The 19,753-nt window shown below is 45.0% G+C and overlaps 1 long non-coding RNA gene across 1 annotated transcript in view; it reads right to left on the bottom strand.

Moving 5' to 3' along the window:
• Positions 1 to 11,400: 11,400 nt before the first annotated feature.
• Positions 11,401 to 19,753, bottom strand: part of LOC132812041 (uncharacterized) — a 33,580-nt gene continuing 25,227 nt past the window's right edge. The window contains exons 4-5 of the long non-coding RNA XR_009643454.1: positions 17,312 to 17,440; positions 11,401 to 11,489 (exon numbers count right to left, since the gene is read on the bottom strand). This is a non-coding gene — a long non-coding RNA (uncharacterized LOC132812041). The remainder of the gene's footprint in view (positions 11,490 to 17,311; positions 17,441 to 19,753) is intronic.

Here is a 19,753-nt window from a genome sequence, read left to right as displayed (position 1 = left end):
ATTCTTGAGATCACACTTTGAAAAGCCTCCCATTTGCCAGTTGTTCCTTTTACTTCAAACAGACTCACCCAATCGACTGGAATCATAATATGGAGGTGCTGGTGTTGGACTGGGGATGTACAAAGTTAAAAATCACCCGACACTCGGTTCCAGTCCAACCGGTTTATTTGAAAGCACTAGCTTTCAGAGCACTGCTCCTTCATCAGGTGGTTGTGAAGCACAATCCTAAGGCACAGAATTTATAGCAACAGGATGGCAGGGACATGGAATATAATATCAAACAAATTTAGTTGAAGCCTTTCATCTGTTACGGTGATCACCAGCGCTTCCAAAGCGAGTTGGATTATAACTGGGCATTGTGCAATTTTAAATTCACAGCATTGACGCTGGCCAGATCCTGCAGAATGGCCCCAAACCTGGCCCTGTTCCAGTTTTCCTCTTCAATCTGGGGACCTGCTGATCCTTCTCCATAACTATGTTAAAAAGAAGACAGTTGTGGGCACTGGACCCAAAGTGCTCTCCGAATGACACTTCAGTCACTTGCCCGACCTCGTTTTCTGAGGTGGGGGAGGTCCAGTGTTGCACCTGCCTGAGTAGAGTAGGGCCCTCTGCATATTGGTTTAGGAACCTTTCTTGGACATATTTGAAAAATTGCACTCTGTCCAGATCTTTTATACTCTAGGTGGCCCAGTCAATACAAGGAATATTAAAATATCCAACCTGTACTTCTCGATTATTCCTATAGTTATCTGCAATCTCTACACACATCTGCTCCACTGGTACCTGTTGGGTCTACAACAGTCTACAATACAGTCCCAACAAAGTGACCACCCCTCTTCTTCTTTCTAACTTCTAACCATGTGGATTTTAAAGGAGTATATGTTTTGAAAATTGGAATTAACATTCCATAAATAAGTATTGGTAAATATCCAAACACTTGACCTTCAGGGAAAGACAACAGTTCACTCTCATGTGGTCTGCACGACATACCCACAGCAAAGTGATTGCCTCTCAATGACCCTGTGAAATGGGCGAACCTTGCTTAGCTCAAGGGCAGCAAGGGACTAGCAATAAAGGCTGGTCAGCCAGAGACACCCGCCTCCCAGACCTGATTTAAAAAAAAAATCCATTCAGATTGGTCCCAGCACAGTTCCAGTGGAACAATGTCCTGGCCAATCACGTCGGTAGGTTTATGGACAGGACTTTAAACTAAAAGAGAGGATACAGTGACAGGCTTCATGTGAAAGATGTTTTCCAAATCCAAAGAGGAAACGTGAAGCATCAGAGTAGCGTGGGAATGTGACCGAAGACAACAGAAAGGAACAGGATGGGACAAAGTTTAACTAAAACTGTAGATCAACAAAACCATTTGTGACAGGAAATTGTGGGAAAGAGTAAATTATGTTTTTTATTAATGGACAAAGTCCCTGCAACAAGGTAGATGGATTTGTGACACAGAGATAAAAGAGATTTTGACACCAGAGAGATGTGGTTACAGGGTGAACAAAAGGTGGAACATAAATATTCAATGTTTCACAACCTTGCGGAAATTCAGGCAAAATGGGTAACACTAACAATAATGGGTAAGAAAGGCATTACAGAGAAAACATTTTGCATCAGATCATGAAGTAGAGTCAGTATGAATGTAAGTTCTGGCTACTACTTGCCAAGGACACAAGTAGCAGAACAGTTTTAGCCACCGAACAGCATTTCATTGCTCATCACTGCATTAAACAGGAACTCATTGGAATTTTTAATACAGGCATGGTGATCATTTAGTGAAACGTCAATATTCGCAAAGTCTGGGACAATCACACTGACAACAGTGATATTGGAAGAGGAGTTCAGAGAATTTTTTTTCAGTGTTTCATAGAATAACACATTGTGCAACTGGGTAGGGATGTTACTGTCTCCGAGCGACTGTTGTGTGTTAAAACTTAGTGAATGAGTTAAGTCACCTGGAGTGATCCTCTGGGAAATTGTGATAAAGTGCATTTTAAAGAAATATAAAGTTTTAAAGTGAAACACAGAAAGGACAAGCTACAACTAGAAAAAAAATAGCCTATTACTTGGTTTTGATAGGAGAACTGAACAAGGTAAACAGGCTGAGCAGACTGAAGTATGGGTGTCTGGAAATGAACAGTGGAAAACATTTGAAGGAACAGTGTAAAACACTCAACAAAAGGACATTTGACTGAAACAGACAAACACTCAGCAAGAAATCCCCACCGGCCCCTCATGCAGGACAAAATGGATCACATCAGATTATGAAGCTGAGAAGATCACCAAAAAGTACTTAAAATCCTGAAGTGAGAGAGAGTTTTAGAGTAAGTTTTAAAGGGATTGCAATCGGTCTGCTAGAAGGAGGGGGGCAATGGGAAGGGGAATCATTGCCAAGGTTTATTGACACGTTAGGAACAGGGAGAGATGAAGGTGCTGGAGGTGGTGAAAGAGTTACAGAGAGTAGTCAGGGCCTGAACGGTGTTACAAAGCCTATGCGAATTGCTGCAGCGGGAGGGGTTTGCAGAGTTAGGAAGGGACATCTGTATTTTTATTTATTCATTCATGGGATGTGGGTGTCACTGCCTGGACCAGCATTCTTTGACCCCACTGCTAATTACCCAGAGATTGTTGGGCCCCTGGTGGATATATATAATACTTTGCTGGACACAGGTGAAGTGCTGAATGACTGGAGGATCGCTAATGTGGTTCCTTTGTTCAGGAAGGGCAGCAGGGACAGGCCAGGTAATTACAGAGCAGATAGTCTGACAGCAGGGGGAGGGAAATTAATGGAATAAATTGTGAAGATGAATCGACACTTGCAAAGGTAAGGATCAACTTGGTTTAGTCATCACGGATTTGGCAGAGGAAGGTACTGTCTGAGGAATTCAGTTCAGTTTTTTTTTAAATGGTGCTGAAGTATATTGATGAGGGCAGTGCAGATGATGTGGTTTACATGGACTTGACTAAGTCCTTAAACAAGATCCAACGTGAAAGGCTGGTCCAAATGGACTGGGTTCCAAGGCAGGTTGGCAAATTGGATGCAAAATTGGTGTATACAATACTTTCACCAGCGGGTGTACCACAGGGATCTGTGCAGGAACCATTGAACATTAATAACTCGGATATGAAAGCAGAAGGTATCATTAGTAGGTTTGCAGATGATATGAAAGGTGAGGGTGTTATCCACAGTGAGGGGGATGGTCTCCGTCTGCTGTTCGATGTCGATCAGATGATAATCTAAGCAGAGTTTAGTTCTGATCGAAGTGAGGTAATAGTCTGTGGGAGGTACGATAAGCGAAGGACAGACATAATGAATGGTAGGACCTTGCGGAGTACTGAGGAATACAGGGATCTTGGTGGACAAGTCCATAGATCCCTGAAGGTGTCAGCACAGGGAGACAGGGTGGGAAAGGCACCTCAACTGGGAGCGGGAGAGGGACCCAATCCTGCTGGGGTGAATTGCTAGAGCTGCTTGAGAGGATATAACCTAGTCTGGCAGGGTGTTGGACCTTAAATAGACGTAAGGCCAGAAAGAAGATTGATGCTGGTACATGATTCAAGGCAGCAATTTCAGCAGACAAGGCAGGCAACAACATAGCAGGGAATTGGGGAAAAATGATGATTAAACTGCATTTATTTCAATACAAGGGGCCTGACAGCTAAGGAAGATGAACTCAAGGCATGGATTGGAATATGGGACTGGGATATTATAGTTATTACAGAAACACAGCTGAGGGAGGGGCAGGACTGGCAGTTCATTGTTTCAAGGTAGAGATGCTACAGGAAGGGGAGACAAGAGAGGAGGTGTGGTGGTGGGATTTGATTCCATGAATCATCACAGCAGGATTTAGAGAGGATATTCCTGTGGGATCGCCCAGTGAAGCTATGTTAGTGGAACTGAGAAATAAGAATGGGTCATCACGTTGATACGATCTGACTGCTGACCCCAAATAATCCGTGGCAGACTGAGGAACAAATGTATCGGGACATCTTAAATATCAACCATAATAATGGGGCTGTTTTGGTAGGGTTATTGAACTTTCCAAACCTAGACTGGGACTGCCAGTGTTCAGCGTTTGCAAGGGAGGAATTTGGTAAGTATGTTCCAGAAAACTCCCAATCAATATGTCAATGGTATGAAAAGAGAAAGGGGCAGAACCTGACCTCCCCTTGGGAATCAAGGTAGGGAAAGTCTCTGAGATGTGAGTGGGCAAGCATTTTGCCAAAGTGACCACAGTTCTAGTAGTTTGAAAACAGCTTTGGAAAAGTACAAGCCTGGTCCACAAGTGCAAGTTATAAAATGGAGCCTGACCAATCTTGATCGTATTAGCCAGGAACTTTCAAAATGTGATTGGGGAAGGGAATTATTTACAGGGAAAGGGAAGTTTGGCAAGTGAGAATATTTTTAAAGTGAGATAAACTAATCGATTAGCGCCAGCATTTTCCTGTTTGTGTGCAGCTCAATGCTGACAGCATTCGGAAACACTGGCTGTCTATTGAGGGTCTGGTCAAGGAAAAGGGGGCACATGTCAGGTATAGCCAGCTGGATCAAGGGAATCCCTGAGGATATACAGGGGCTGTAGGAATACACTTTGAGTAGAAAACAGGAATGGAGAAAGGCTCAATGAAATAGCCTCAGCAGAGAAGGAAAGGGGAATCCAAAAGTGATTGTATCAGTATATTAAGAGTGCATAAGGAACTCGGGACAAAATAGTATCCATTAAAGATCAATGAGGTCATCGATGTGTGGAACTGCAGGATATTTGCTAAGATCCTAAACAATTTTTTCACTCCAGAACTTTCTGTGAACAAAGACTGGGGAACTCAGGGAATAAGAGCAATACATTAGACCACAATTGGGAGTCCTCTGCAATTCAGGTCTCCCTGCTACAGGAAGGGTGTTGTGAAACTAGAAAGTGCTCAGAAAAGATAAACAAGATACTGCCCGGGTTGTTGCTGAATAAGCTGGGGTTACTGTCACTGGAGAATCGGAGACTGAGGGATGACCTTACAGAGGTTTATAAGAACATGAGCGGCATTGAGATTGCACAGACATTTGTGAGGCCTGTTCTGCAATACTCTGTGCAGGGCTCTGGTCGCCCAGTTATAGGGAGGATCTGATTAAGCTGCAGGGAGTTCAGAAGTGATTTACCAGGATATTGCTGGGTATGGAAGGATCGGGTTCTGAAAAATGGCTGGATAGGCTGAGTCTTTTTCACTGGAGCCTGGAGGTTGAGACATTATACTATAAAGGTTTATGAAAAAAAATGAGGTATATAGATCAATTTAATGGTCGTTGCCTTTTCCTCAGGATGGGGGAGTCTCAGGAGTAGGGACCACATTTTTAAGGTTAGAGGAGAGAGCTGTTCAAAAAAAAGATATGGGGCAATTTGCTACAGCGAGGGTGGTTTGAGTGTGGAATGAACTTGCTGAGAAAGGGGTTGATGCGGGTACAATTACAACATTTAAAAGATATTTGGATAATCAGGTGAATAGGAAAGGGTTGGAGTGATATGGACCAGCAACAGGCAGCTGGGAAGAGTTGAGTTTTAGATGATGGTGGGTATCAGCTGAAGGGTCAGTTTCCATGCTGTTTTGCTTTATGACAAGAATATGGTTTTATTCCATTATTGAAGGAAGGATCAGGGCTGGGTCCACTGATGTGCATCATCTATATAAATGATTTGGTTGAAAATATAGGAGTGATTGTGCGAAAGTTTGTTGATGATCAAATTAATGGTGTAGTGGGCAGTAAATACGGTTATCAAAGGGGATCTTGACCAACTGGGCCAGTGGACCAAGGAATGAAAGATGGAGTTTAATTCAGGTGTTGGATTTTGTAAAGACAAACCATAGAGGACTAATATAGTTAATGGAAGGGCTCTGGCCAGGGTTGTCGGAGAGAGAGAGAGAGAGAGAGAGAGAGAGAGAGAGAGAGAGAGAGAGAGAGAGAGAGAGAGAGAGAGAGACCGAGAGAGAGAGAGAGAAGGGGTGCAAGTTTCATTGTTCCTCGGAAGTGGCATACCAGGTGGACAGGGTGGGGAAAGCGGCATTTGGCACATTTGCCGTCATTGGCTAGCACTTTGTTACATACGTTGGAGATATTTGTAACATTGTCGTCAATATTTCCCTTGGGCTGAGGAATCCACGGGGTGACCCTAAGAATGGTGAATAACCAAGGGTAGGTGAGTCCAAAACTAGAGGGTATAAACAGTAGGTGACAGCGCAAGGATTTAAAGAGGGAGCTGAGGGGGAACGTTATCCACAGAGGATGGTGCATAGACGGAATAGGCTGCCTCAGGCACATGGGAGAAACGTGAACAATTACAGCATGGAACAGACATTTGGGAGGTACATGGAGAGGAGAAGGTTTGAAGAGATAAGGGCCAAATGCAGGCAAATGAGACTCATTCAGTTTAGGTAACATGGGCAGTATTGAGGAGTAGGACCACAGGTTCTGTTTCCGTGCTGTATCACTCTGTATCCAGTTAAAGAGGATTAGTGTACCAAAATAAGGCATGTTGTAGACACTGAAACAAGTTACAGCGATAGGGATGGTAGTCTGGAATGCAGTACGTCTCAACTATGTGGAGGGACTATCGGGAATGGAGCAGATTACAGGGACAACTACTGTGCACAAGCCATGCCACAGATACAGTGTTGCAGAGTTGTGAGTCTTAGTACAGTGTTGGCGGGAGAACACAGAACAGAAAGATCCCAGGCAGCATTCCCAACCTCTTGTCGGAGGCCTACTCTCCCCTCTGTTGTACTGATGCTCACTAAGACATCACAGGACTGGATTGATAACTATGAACTCCCGATGTGTCTCAGTGCAACTAAAGTTAAAGTAGACGTGGTGATTGAGCATGGGGTGTGTCTATACTGTGCTCCCCATCCAGCACTGTATCTATATTATGTATTGTTAGCCAATGTTTGCAGCCCTCCCATTGCTCTCTGCTCTGTGCACTGTGAGTGATCTTACCTCACTGCAGGATTTATTAAAGGCTCCAGATCTCCCTGCCCTTTGTCTCCCTGGCTGACCAACCATCTTCAATGAGGTGATGGATGAGACGCACAGCAGTTGGGAAGTCTATTGAGTCAGGAACTTCCCGAGTACCTACAGGAGACAGAGAAATGGACAGAATGGGAAATTAGACTGATTCAGTGAGGGTTATACATGGAGAATGGAAATGAGCCCCACAGATATCTGGGAAATCCCAAACTCCACCCCTGGCCTGTGCTGTTGCGTCTCTCTGGAGTGGAGAATTCTGTTGGCCCAGGATCTGGAGTAGCTGCAAGAGCGAGATGCACTGACAGAAGCAGCAATTTGACCCACACAGGGAGGGATACCACATGGACAGATACTGAGTGATATCACCGGAGTGCTGGAAGGCTTCAGGATCACACAGTCATGTTGGAAGAATGGGTTTAGCTTCAAGTATCAGTGTTCAGGGATGAGCAACCAGTGAGCAGGTGAAGTGATGGCCTAGTAACATAATTGTTAACGCATTTGTACAAAACCTCAGCTAATGTTCAGGGGAGGCAGGTTTGAATCCCATCATAAGATATGGTGGAATTTAAAATCAATAATTTTAAAAATAGCAATTAACAATCCATAAATAAATATGAAACCATTGCTGATGTACAAAAATCATAATCCCTTAGATTAGATTCCCTCCAGTGTGGAAACAGGCCTTTCGACCCAACCAGTCCACGCCATCCCTCCGAAGAGTAACCCGCTAATACCCATCTCCCTCGACCTAATACACCTAACATTATGGGCAATTTAGCATGGCCAATTCGCCTGACCTGCACGGCTTTGGACTGTGAGAGGAAACCGGAGCATCCGGAGGCAATTCACGCAGACACAGGGAGAATGTGCAAACTCCGCACAGTCGCCCAGGGCTGGAATCGAACCTGGGACCCTGGTGCTGTGAGGAAGGAGTGCTAATCACTGAGCCATCCCGTGGCGCCCACTTGTCCTTTCGACAACGAGATCTGATCATCCTGACGTGGTCTGCACGACATCCCCACAGCAAAGTGTTTGCCTCTCAATTACTCTCTGAAATGGTCGAGCAAGCTATTCAGTTCATGGGCAGCTCGGGATAGGCAATAAAGGCTGGTCAGCCAGAGACACCCACATCCCAGACCTGATTTATATAAAAAATCCAAGAGGATGGTCCCCCTGGAACCGTGGTGGGACCAATGTCCTGGCCAATCATGTCGGTAGGTTTATGGACAGGGCTTTAAACTGACAGAGAGGAGGCAGGGACAGGGTTCAGGTGAAAGGAGCTTTCCAAATACAAAGAGAAAAGGTGAAGCATCGGAACAGCATGGGGATGTGGCTGAAGGCAACAGAAAGGAACAGGATGGGACAGAGTTTAACTAAAACTGTACATCAGTGAGTAGGTTTGTGATAAGAAATTTTGGGAAAGAGTAAATTATGGTTTTGTTTGAATGGACGAAGTCTAATCAACAAGGCAGATGGATTTGTGACACAGAGATAAAAGAGATTTAGACACCAGAGAGATGTGGTTACAGGGTGAACAAAAGGTGACATAAATATTCAATGGCTCACAACCTTGTGGAAACTCAGGCAAAGTGGGTAACGCTAACAATAATTGAGAACAAAGGCATTACAGAGAAAGCATTTGGCCACAGATCATGAAGTAGAGTCAGTCTGAATGGAAATTCTGGCTACTACTTGCCAAGGACACACGCAGCAGAGCAGTTTTAGCCACCAAACAGCATTTCCTTGCTCATCACTGCATTAAATAGGAACTCATTGGAATTTTTTAACAAACACATTGTGATAATTTTGGGAAACATCAATATTCACAAAATGTGTGACAGTCACACCGACAACAGTGATATTGGAAATGGAGTTCAGATAATTAGTTTTCACTGTTTCTTAGAATAACACATTGTGCAACTGGCTAGGGACATAACTATCTCAGAGTGACCATTGTGTGATGAAACTTAGTGAATGAGTAATGTCACCGGGAGAGATCCTCAGGGAAATTGTGATAAAGTGCAGTTTAAAGAAATATAAAGTTTTAAAGTGAGTCACAGAAAGGACCAACTACAACTAGAAACAAAAATTACCAATAACATGAGTTTGAGAGAAGAACTGACCAAGGTAAATAGGCTAAACAGACTGAAATATGTGCCTGTAAATGAGCAGTGGAAAACATTTGAAAGAGCAGTGTAAAACACTCAACAAAAGGTCATTCCCTTGAAACAGACAAATCCTCAGCAAGAAATTCCCATCGGTCCCTCACTCAAGTAAAAAGGATCATATTAGATTATCAGGCTTAGAGGATCACCAATAAGTATTTAAAATCCTGAAGTGAGAGAATGTTTTAGGAGTTAGTTTTAAAGGGATTGCAAAGGGTCTGCTCGCAGGAGGAGGTCAGATGGAAGACGGAATAATTGTCAAGGTTTTATGTCACAAAAGGAACCGGGAGAGCTGAATGTGCTGGAGGTGGTGAGAGTGTTACACAGAGTGGTCAGGGTCTGAACGGTGTTACAAAGCCAGTACAGATTGCTGCAGCGGGAGGGGTTTGCAGAGGTAGGGAGGGACATAGGTATTTTTATTTATTCATTCATGGGATGAGGATGTCACTGATTGGACAAACATTCTTTGCCCCACTGCTAATTACCCAGAGTATAGCACAGAGTCAGCCATATTGCTGTGGGTCTGGTGTCCCGTGCAGGCCAGACCAGGTTAGAATGTCAGATGTTCTTCTCTAAAGGACGTAAGTGAACCAGATGTGTACTTCCTACTGGTCAACAATGCTTTTATGTACAGCCACAACATGACATCCCAACTCCTACTCTCAATGCTCTGCCCAAAGAAGGTAACCATCCCAAAGGCCTGCTCCACCAACCTGTCTACCTGTGACACCACTTACAAAGAACAGTCTACCTGCATCCCTGGGTCTCTGACTGACAACACTACTCAGGGCCCGAACATTAGCAGTACAAGTCCCACCCTGGTTTGTTTCACCAAAATGGATCACTTCACATTTATCGAGTTAAACTCCATCTGCTATTCTTCAGCCCACCGTCCCAGCAGTACTGTTCATCCTGTTGTATCTTGGATAAATTTCTTCACTATCCATATTATCAATTTCAGTGTCACTCAAAAAAACGTACTTACCACAAAACCGATATTCCCATTCAAACCATTTATCCAAATGACAAACAACAGGGGACCCACTTCACCGCTAGTCACATGTCTCCAGTCAGAAAAACAACATGCCTCCCATTGCCCTCTGTCTCCCACCATCAAGCCCAATTTTGTATCCAGTTGACTAGCTCCTCCTGAATAGCATATCATTTTACATTGATCTGAGCTTATCACCTAGTTTACCAAACAGAACACAGAACACAGAACAGTTCAGCCCAAGACCTTTCGGCCATGATGTCATGCCCATCTTTGACCCAACTGTAAGATCAAACTAACTTACATAACCTTCATTCTACTATCATCCATGTGCCTATTCAAGAGTCTGTTAAAATATCCCGTTCTACCCACCCACCACTCTCTGTGTAAAGGACCTACATCTGAAATCTCCCCTTACCCATCCTCCAATCGCCTTACAATCATGCCCCCTGGTACCATGTATGCCATGGGATAAAGAGGTCTCTCACTGTTCACTCTCTCTTTGCCTCACACCACCTTGTTCACTTCTACCAAATCACACCACACTCTTCTTCACTCCAATGAGAAAAGCCTTAGCTCCCTCGACCTTTCTTCATAAGACATGCCCTCCAGTACAGGCAGCATACTGGTAAATCTCCTCTTTACCCTCTCTCAAGCATCCACATCTTTCCTGTAATGAAGGGATCAAAACTGAACACAATATTCTAATTGGGATCTAAACAGGGCTGTATAGAGCTGCAGCATAACCTCATGGCTATAAAACTCAATCCTCCAGCTAATGAAAGCCAATGCAACATATTCTTTCTTAACAACACTATCAGCTTGGTGGCAAATTTGATGGATCTCTGGTCATGAAATCCAAGATCCATCTGTTGCTCCACACTATCCAGTATTCTGCCTTTATCCCTGTATTCTGCATTCAAGTCTCACCTTCCAAAATGCATCACTTCACACTTTTCCAGATTTGACTTTATCTGCCACTTCTCAGCCCAGCTCTACATCCTGTCAATGTCCCATTGCAACCTCTAGCAGACATCCACACTATTCACCACTCCACCAACCTTCGTCTCATTGGCAAACTTACTAACCCACTCTTCCACTCTCAAATCCAAGTCATTCATAAACTCACCAAGAGCAGAGGTCCTGTAACCTCTCCGTGCAGAAAACCACTGGTCACCGAGCTCCAGGCTGAATGCTTTCCATCTGGCATCACCCTCTGTCTTCTATGGGCCAGGAATTCTGTATCCAGACAGACAGGTTTCCATGTATCCCATGCTCTGTACTTTCTCAATGAGCCGTAAATGGGTTTTGTCACATTCTCAAAGGATTCAATAAAATTTGTGAGTCATGACCTGTCCCTAACAAAGCCATGATGACTTTCTCTAATCAAACTATGGTTTTCCAAGGAATCATAAATCCTGTATCTCAGAGTCTTCAATAATTTGGACATCACAGACAGAAGACTGACAGGTCTGTGATTCGCAGGATTATCTCTATTCCCTTTCTTGAACAACGCATGGCTGATTCACCTAACCTGCACATCTTTGGGCTGTGTGTGGAAACCGGAGCACGCGGAGGAAACCCACGCAGACATGGAGAGAATGTGCAAACTCCACACAGACAGTCACCTGACGCTGGAATTGTGATCGCGCCCCTAGTGCTGTGAGGCAGCAGTGCTAACCACTGAGCCACCGTGCTGCCCCATGTAACTCTCTAGAGCCCTCCTTCTGATCCTTGGTTCCTCAACCTTAAGTCAGCTTCCTTCTTCCTCTTGACTAGATGTTCTACATCCCTTGGAACCTTGTCAAATGCTTTGCTGAAGTCCATGTAGACAATGCTTGACTGCTCTGCCTTCATCTATCTCTTGACTCGAAGAGTCAATCCAGTTTGTGAAACACGGTTTCCCACTCACAAAGCCATGCTGAATATTTCGAATCAGCCCTTGCCTTTCCAAATATATGGAGCTCCTTTCTTTCAGAATCTCCTCCAACAACTTACCCAGCACTGGCTCACTGGGCTGTGATTTCCTGGCTTTTCCCTGCAGCCCTTAAGTGATGGAGTAACATTAGCCACCCTCCACTCTTCCAGTAACTCATTGTGTCTGTTGATAATATAAATATCTCTGTTAGGGACAATGCAATCTCTTCCCTAGCTTCCCATGAATATTCAGGCATAGACCCAATGAGCTACTGAGGATTAATTAACCTTTAATTGTTTTAAGATTCCAGCACTTTCTCTTCTCTGGAGAGGATTCTTTCCAAGACATCGCTATTTATTTCCCCAAGTTCCCGAGATTCCATGTCTTCCTCCACAGTAAATTCTGACATCACTATTTTGTATAATATCTCAACCACCTCCAGTTATGGTGCCCTATTCTCTCCCAAGTTACTCTTTACCCCTTATTGAAACTTGTGTAAAGGTTTCTGAAAATTCAAATAAATCGTATCTTCGGTACAGCCACTCCTACACCTGTATCTATCCTGCCATTTATGCTCACACCAATAAAAATACAATCCTACAGGCTCAAAGCAACATTCTCTTTTTATTAAAAGTGTTTCTAAGGGTCCAGTTATTGTTCACTGACATATCCTTTCAAACACATTCCAGCTCCCGACCTACTATCAGGCCAACACTGTTTGGTTTCAGACTGGCAGCAGAAAGGGTTATGGGAGTTCGTGTTTAACAATCTGAAAAAGGGAGCTTACAGGTTCAACAGGTAATAGATGTTTTGGAAATAAGGAGGGTCATGGGGACTGAAGGGACATTATGGAGATAGGGAGTGATGTGGGGACTGTATGAGATTATGGACATAGAGAGAGCAGTGGTGACTGAAGAACATCATGGAGGTAGAGAGTGCTGTGGGGCCTGAAAGAGAACAAAGAGGTCGGAGGGCTGTTGGGCCTGAAGAAGGTTGCACAGATCAGGAGGATCATGGGAATTGAAGGAGGTTACTCTGAATGGGAGGGTCGTTGGGTCAGGATGAGATTATGGAGTTAGGGAGGTTTGTGGGGAAGGATTCAGGTTACATTGATAGGAAGAGTCATGGGGACTGAAGGAGTTTATGGAGATAGGGAGGACTGTGGGGACTGAAGGAGGTTATATAGATAGTAAGTTTATAGAGAACCACAGGAAAGAAGAGCAGATATCGACCATTTGAACACAGAGTCGGTCCCACCATTCAATATGATCAGGACTGATATCTAACCCAGTCCAGTGTTCCTGCTTTGACACCTAACCCTGATATTATAGTGACGACTGGCATTCAGTGATACAGCAGGCTGTAGTAACTGGGACGGGGTGGGATGGGGGTCTTACAGAGATAGGGAGGGTTGTGGAAGCTGGAACAGATGACAGATACAGGGCGGGTTTTAGGAATGGGAGGACTTTACACGGATTTGGAGGAATGCAGGGATGGAACGTGGTAACAATCACAGGGAGGATTTTGAGAGCTTGATCTGAGACAGGTACAGCTGAGAACAGAAGTGAGACTAACAGTCAGGACAGGCAGGGACAAGGTAGGATTAATAAATTAAATTGCATTTATTTCAATGCAAGGTGCCTAACAGGGAAGGCAGATGAACTCAGGGCATGGATAGGAACATGGGACTGGGATCTCATAGCTATTACAGAAACATCGCCCAGGGATGGGCAGGACTGGCAGCTTAATGTTCCAGGATACAAATGCTACAGGAGGGTTAGAAAGGGAGGCAAGAGAGGAGGGGGAGTGGCATTTTTAATAAGGGATAGCATTACAGCTGTTCTGAGGTTGGATATTCACAGAAATACATCCAGGGAAGTTATTTGGGTGGAACTGAGAAATAAGAAAGGGGTGATCGCCTTATTGGAATTGTATTATAGACCCCCCAATAGTCAGAGGGAAATTGAGAAACAAACTTGTAAAGCGATCTCAGCTATCTGTAAGAATAAGAGGGTAGTTACGGTCGGGGATTTTAACTTTCCAAACATTGACTGGGACTGCCATAGTGTTAAAGGTTTAGATGGAGAGGAAATTCTTAAGTCTGTACAAGACAAGTTTCTGATTCAGTATGTGGATGTACCTACTAGAGAAGGTGCAAAACTTGACCTACTCTTAGGAAATAAGGCAGGACAGGTGACTGAGGTGTCAGTGGGGGAGCACTTTGGGGCCAGCGACCATAATTCTGTTTGTTTTAAAATAGTGATGGAAAAGGATAGACCAGATCTAAAAGTTAATGTTCTAAATTGGAGAAAGACCAATTTTGACGGTATTAGGCAAGAACTTTTGAAAGCTGATTGGAGGCAGATGTTCGCAGGTAAAGGGATGGCTGGAAAATGGGAAGCCTTCAGAAATGAGATAACAAGAGTCCAGAGAAAGTATATTCCTGTCAGGGTGAAAGGGAAGGCTGGTAGTTATAGGGAATTCTGGATGACTAAAGAATTGAGCGTTTGGTTCAGAAAAGGAAGGAAGCATATGTCAGGCATAGACAGGATCGATCGGGTGAATCCTTAGAAGAGTATAAAGGAAGTAGGAGTATACTTAAGAGGGAAATCAGGAGGGCAAAATGCATACATGAGATAGGGCTGACAAATAGAATTAAGGAGAATGCAAAGGGTTTTTCCAAATATATTAAGGAGAAAAGGGTAACTCGGGAGAGAATAGGGACTCACAAAGATCAGCAAGGCGGCCTTTTTGTGAAGCCACAGAAAATGGGGGAGATATTAAATGAATATTTTGCATTAGTATTTACTGTGGAAAAGGATATGGAAGATATAGACTGCAGAGAAATAGATGGTGACATCTTGCAAAATGTCCACATAACAGAGGAGGAAGTGCTGGATGTCTTCAAACGGTTAAAGGTGAATAAATCCCCAGGAACTGACCAGGTGTACCCGAGAACTCTGTGGGAAGCTAGAGAAGTGTTTGCTGGGTCTCTTGCTGAGATATTTGCATCACCGATAGTCACAGGTGAGGTGCCGGAAGACTGGAGTTTGGCAAACGTGGTGCCACTGTTTAAGAAGGGTGGTAAAGACAAGCCAGGGAACTATAGACCAGTGAGCCTGAACTCAATGGTGGGCAAGTTGTTGGAGGGAATCCTGACGGACAAGATGCACATGTATTTGGAAAGGCAAGGAGAGATTAGGAATAGTTGACATGGCTTTGTGCGTGGGAAATCATGTCTCATAAACTTGATTGAGTTTTTTGAACAAGTAACAAAGAATATTGTGGAGGGCAGAGTGATAGATGTGATCCATATGGACTTCAGTGAGGTATTCGACAAGGTTCCCTATGGGAGACTGATTAGCAAGGTTAGAACTCATGGAATACAGGGAGAACTAACCATTTGGATACAGAACTGGCTCAAAGGTAAAAGACAGAGAGTGGTGGTGGAGGGTTGTTTTTCAGACCGGAGGCCTGTGACCAGAGCAGTGCCACAAGGATCAGTGCTGGGCCCTCTACTGTTTGTAATTTCCATAAATGATTTAGGTGCAAACATAGGAGGTACAGTTAGTAAGTTTACAGATGACACCAAAATTGGAGGTGTAGTGGACAGCGAAGAGGGTTACAACAGGATCTGGACCAGATGAGACAATGGGCTAACTGGCAGATGGAGTTTAATTCAGATAAATGTGATGTGCTGCGTTTTGGGAAAGCAAGTTTTCGCAGGACTTATACAGGTAATGGTAAGGTCCTAGGGAGTGTTGCTGACCAAAGAGACCTTGGAGTGCAAATTCACAGCTCCTTGAAAGTAGAGTTGCAGGTAGATAGGATAGTGAAGGCGGCATTTGGTATGCTTTTCTTTATTGGTCAGAGTATTCAGTACAGGAGATGGAAGGTCATGTTGCGGCTGTACACAACATTGGTTAGGCCACTGTTGGAATATTTTATGCAATTCCGGTCTCCTTCCTATCGGAAGAATTGTTGTGAAACTTGAAAGGGTTCAGAAAAGATTTACAAGGATGTTGCCAGGGCTGGAGGATTTGAGCTACAGGGAGTGGCTGAACAGGCTTGGGCGGTTTTCCCTGGAGCTTCGGAGGCTGAGGGGTGACCTTACAGAGATTTACAAAATTATGAGGGCATGGATAGGATAGGATAAATAGACAAAGTCTTTTCCCTGGGGTCAGGGAGACAAGAACTCAAAGGCATAGGTTTAGGGTGAGAGGGGAAAGATATAAAAGAGACATAAGGGGCAGCTTTTTCACGTAGAGGGTGGTACGTGTATGGAACGAGCTGCCAGAGGATGTGGTGGAGGACGGTACAATTTCAACATTTAAGAGGCGTTTGGATGGGCATATGAATAGGAAGGGTTTGGAAGAATATGGGCCGGGTGCTGGCAGGTGAGACTAGATTGGGTTGGGATATCTGGTTGGCATGCACAGGTTGGACCGAAGGGTCTGTTTCCGTGCTCTACATCTCTATGACTGTATCACTCATGGAGGTTATAGAAATAAACTGCGTGGTCGCGTCTGGAAGAGATTAAAGGTAGAAAGGTTTGTAGTTACTAAAGGAAATTACATCAATAGGGACCAGCAGAGTTTACAGAGACTGAGTGTGTCTTAGAGACAGGAAGAGTTTATAGTCATCATTAGAAATGCAGAAACTAATTTTGAGAGAAGCAGGGTCACTCTGCTTTGTGCCCAGAGACAAGGAGGAGTCTAACAGCTGGAGGAGGTTACTAAGGTACAGAGCTTTTTTGTTGGCGTGACGGGAAGGTTACAGAGATCATGAAGGTAGCAGGAGTTCAAAAAAGTCACAAAGACAGGGAGGTTTTTCAGGTCTGGAAAGGACTACACTGACAGGGATGGCTTAAGGAACTGAAGAGTTAATTTTCTTCAGTTAAGGAGAGATGTGACAGAACCCAGGATTAAAGACAAAGGCAGAAACTTGGAGAGTTTTACTGATATGAGGAGCTTACAGGGATAAGCAGGATTGTAGGGGCTGATAGAGATAGGGAAGGTGGTATCGATGAAACAGACAGTGGAGAAAATGGCAGACATAGGGAGGGTTCTGTGGAACAGATGAATTTACAGACAAGATGGTGATAATGAAGCCTGAGATTTTTCTCATGTTCCTTGTCCAGCATTATTCCTACATCATGCCCTCAGGTTCTGAATTAAAGCCCATGAACTCCTCCCTGTGCTGTTTACTGTGAGTGATCTTACTGGCTGCAGGATTTACTGAAGGCTCCAGATCTCACTCTCCATCTCTCTCTGGCTGACCAACCGTCTTCAATGTGGTGATGGACGAGACAGGAATTGGGAATTGTGCTGAGTCAGGGACATCAGGAATACCTACAGGAGACAGAGAAATAGACAGAATGGGAAATTAGACTAATGCAATGAAGTCCCACAATGAACATAGAGAATGGCACTGAGTCCCACAGAGATATGGAAATTCCCAGTCTCCATCCATGGCCTGTGCAGTTGCTTCCCTCTGGAGTGGGGAATGCTGTTGGCTCAGGATCTGGAGTAACTGCAAGAGTGAGAGGCACTGACAGAGGCAGCAATTAGACCCACACAGTGAGGGATATCACATGGAGAGAGACTGAGTGATATCAGCAGTGTGCTGGAAGGTGTCAGGATCACACAATGGTATCATTAGAAGTGGTTCTGACCAGTGAGCACTCAGGGAGGACTGAGCTATTTCATTGGGATAGGCTCCTCTGGTACCAGGATTATGCAGTGTGCTATAAACAGACACAGATGAGGAGGGGGACAGGTCTCAGGTGAATGGAAATTCCCAAGACCAAAGAGAAAGGTTGAAATATTGGAACACCATGGAGATGTGGATGAAGACCAACAGAAAGAAACAGTAAGGGACTGAGTTTAATTAAAATACGACATTATCAAATAGATTTGTGACAGGAAATTATTGGTTAAAATAAAGTAAATGCCATTTCCGCCCCTTACAATTCCTCATACACCACAAGTGACATCACTTTCGTCCCTCACATCATCGCTGATGTCACACACTCAGTGACTGCCGCTCCCCCCACTGCCGTGTTTGCCAACACTTCCGTCCCCACCAACACCACTAACCTGCATTCTGCTGACACCACTCCCAGGTCCCACCGTCACCATCCCCGCCCGCAGAACCCTGAGGGGAACACCACACCTGTCCATGACTCCATCCCCATTCCCCCTAACACCACACCCACACCAGTTACAGGCACCGTCGCCGCCCCCAGCTCCACACCTACGCCTGGTCCCAGCTCCCACTCCTGCCGAGTTTTCACCATTCCCCCTGACCTCCCCCTCACTGAGGACGAATGATCAGTCCTCAGCAAAGGCCTCATCTTTATCCCTCTCCGTCCACACATCAATTAATTTAATACACACCGTGACGTCGAACGCTCCTTCCACCGCCTCCGCCTCAAAGCTTACTTTTACAATGAACACTTCCACCTATTTTCTGAGAACCCCTTTTCCGGCCTCCAATACACTCCATCCACCTGGACACCCCGCGCTGGCCTATCACCTGCCTTCGATCTCTTCATTTCCAACTTCCACCGACACATTAACTGCCTCAACCTATCTACCCCCTCTCCCACTCCAACCTCTCACCCTCACAACGCCCAGCCCTCCACTTCCTCTGCTCCAATCCCGACCTCACCATCAAACCAGCAGATAAAGGGGGTGCAGAGGTAGTCTGGTGCACTGACCTCTACACCGCTGAAGCCATCATGCCAACTCAAAGACACCTCCTCCTACCACCCCCTTCACCATGACCCACCTCCCATCACCAAACGGTCATCTCCCAAACGGTCACCGCCCGGTTCTACCTCCTTCGCAAGATCCACAAGCCTGACCACCCTGGCCGACCCATTGTCTCAGCATGCTCCTGCCCCACCGAACTCATGTCTGCCTACCTCGACATTTTCCTATTCCCCCAGTTCATGAAATGTCCACATACGTTCGAGACACCACCCACACCCTCCACTCCTCCAAGACTTCCGTTTCCCTGACCCCCAATGCCTCATCTTCACAATGGATATCCAATCCCTCTACACCTCCATCCACCATGACCAGGACCTCTAAAGCCCTCCGTTTCTTCCTCTCCCGACGTCCACAACAGTACCCTTCCACCGATACTCTCATTCGTTTGGCTGAACTTGTCCTCACCCTTAACAATGTTTCCTTCAAATCCTCCCACTTCCTCCAGACCAAAGGGGTAGCAATGGGCACCCGCATGGGCCCCAGCTATGCCTGTCTCTTTGTTGGCTACGTAGAACAGTCCATCTTCCGTCGTTACAATGGCACCACTCCCAACGTCTTCCTCTGCAACATTGATGACTGCATTGGCACCACCTCGTGCTCCCTCAAGGAAGTTGAGCAATTCATCAACTTCACCAACACATTCCATCCTGAACTTAAATTTGCCTGGATCATCTCTGATACCTCCCTCCCCTTCCTGGACCTCTCCATCCCCATTAATGACAACCGACTTGACACTGACAATTTTTTACAAACCTTCCGACTCCCACAGCTACCTAGATTACATAACTTCCTACCCTACCGTTTGCAAAATTCCCAACCCCTATTCCCAATTCCTCTGCCTCCGCCGTACCTGCTCCCAGGTGGGCCAGTTCCACCACAGAACACACC

Source organism: Hemiscyllium ocellatum, unplaced genomic scaffold, assembly GCF_020745735.1.
Source record: "Hemiscyllium ocellatum isolate sHemOce1 unplaced genomic scaffold, sHemOce1.pat.X.cur. scaffold_2539_pat_ctg1, whole genome shotgun sequence".
Lineage (NCBI taxonomy): Eukaryota > Metazoa > Chordata > Chondrichthyes > Orectolobiformes > Hemiscylliidae > Hemiscyllium > Hemiscyllium ocellatum.
The sequence above is the reverse complement of the archived record's forward strand: the minus strand, read 5'-3'. Positions and strand labels throughout refer to the sequence as shown.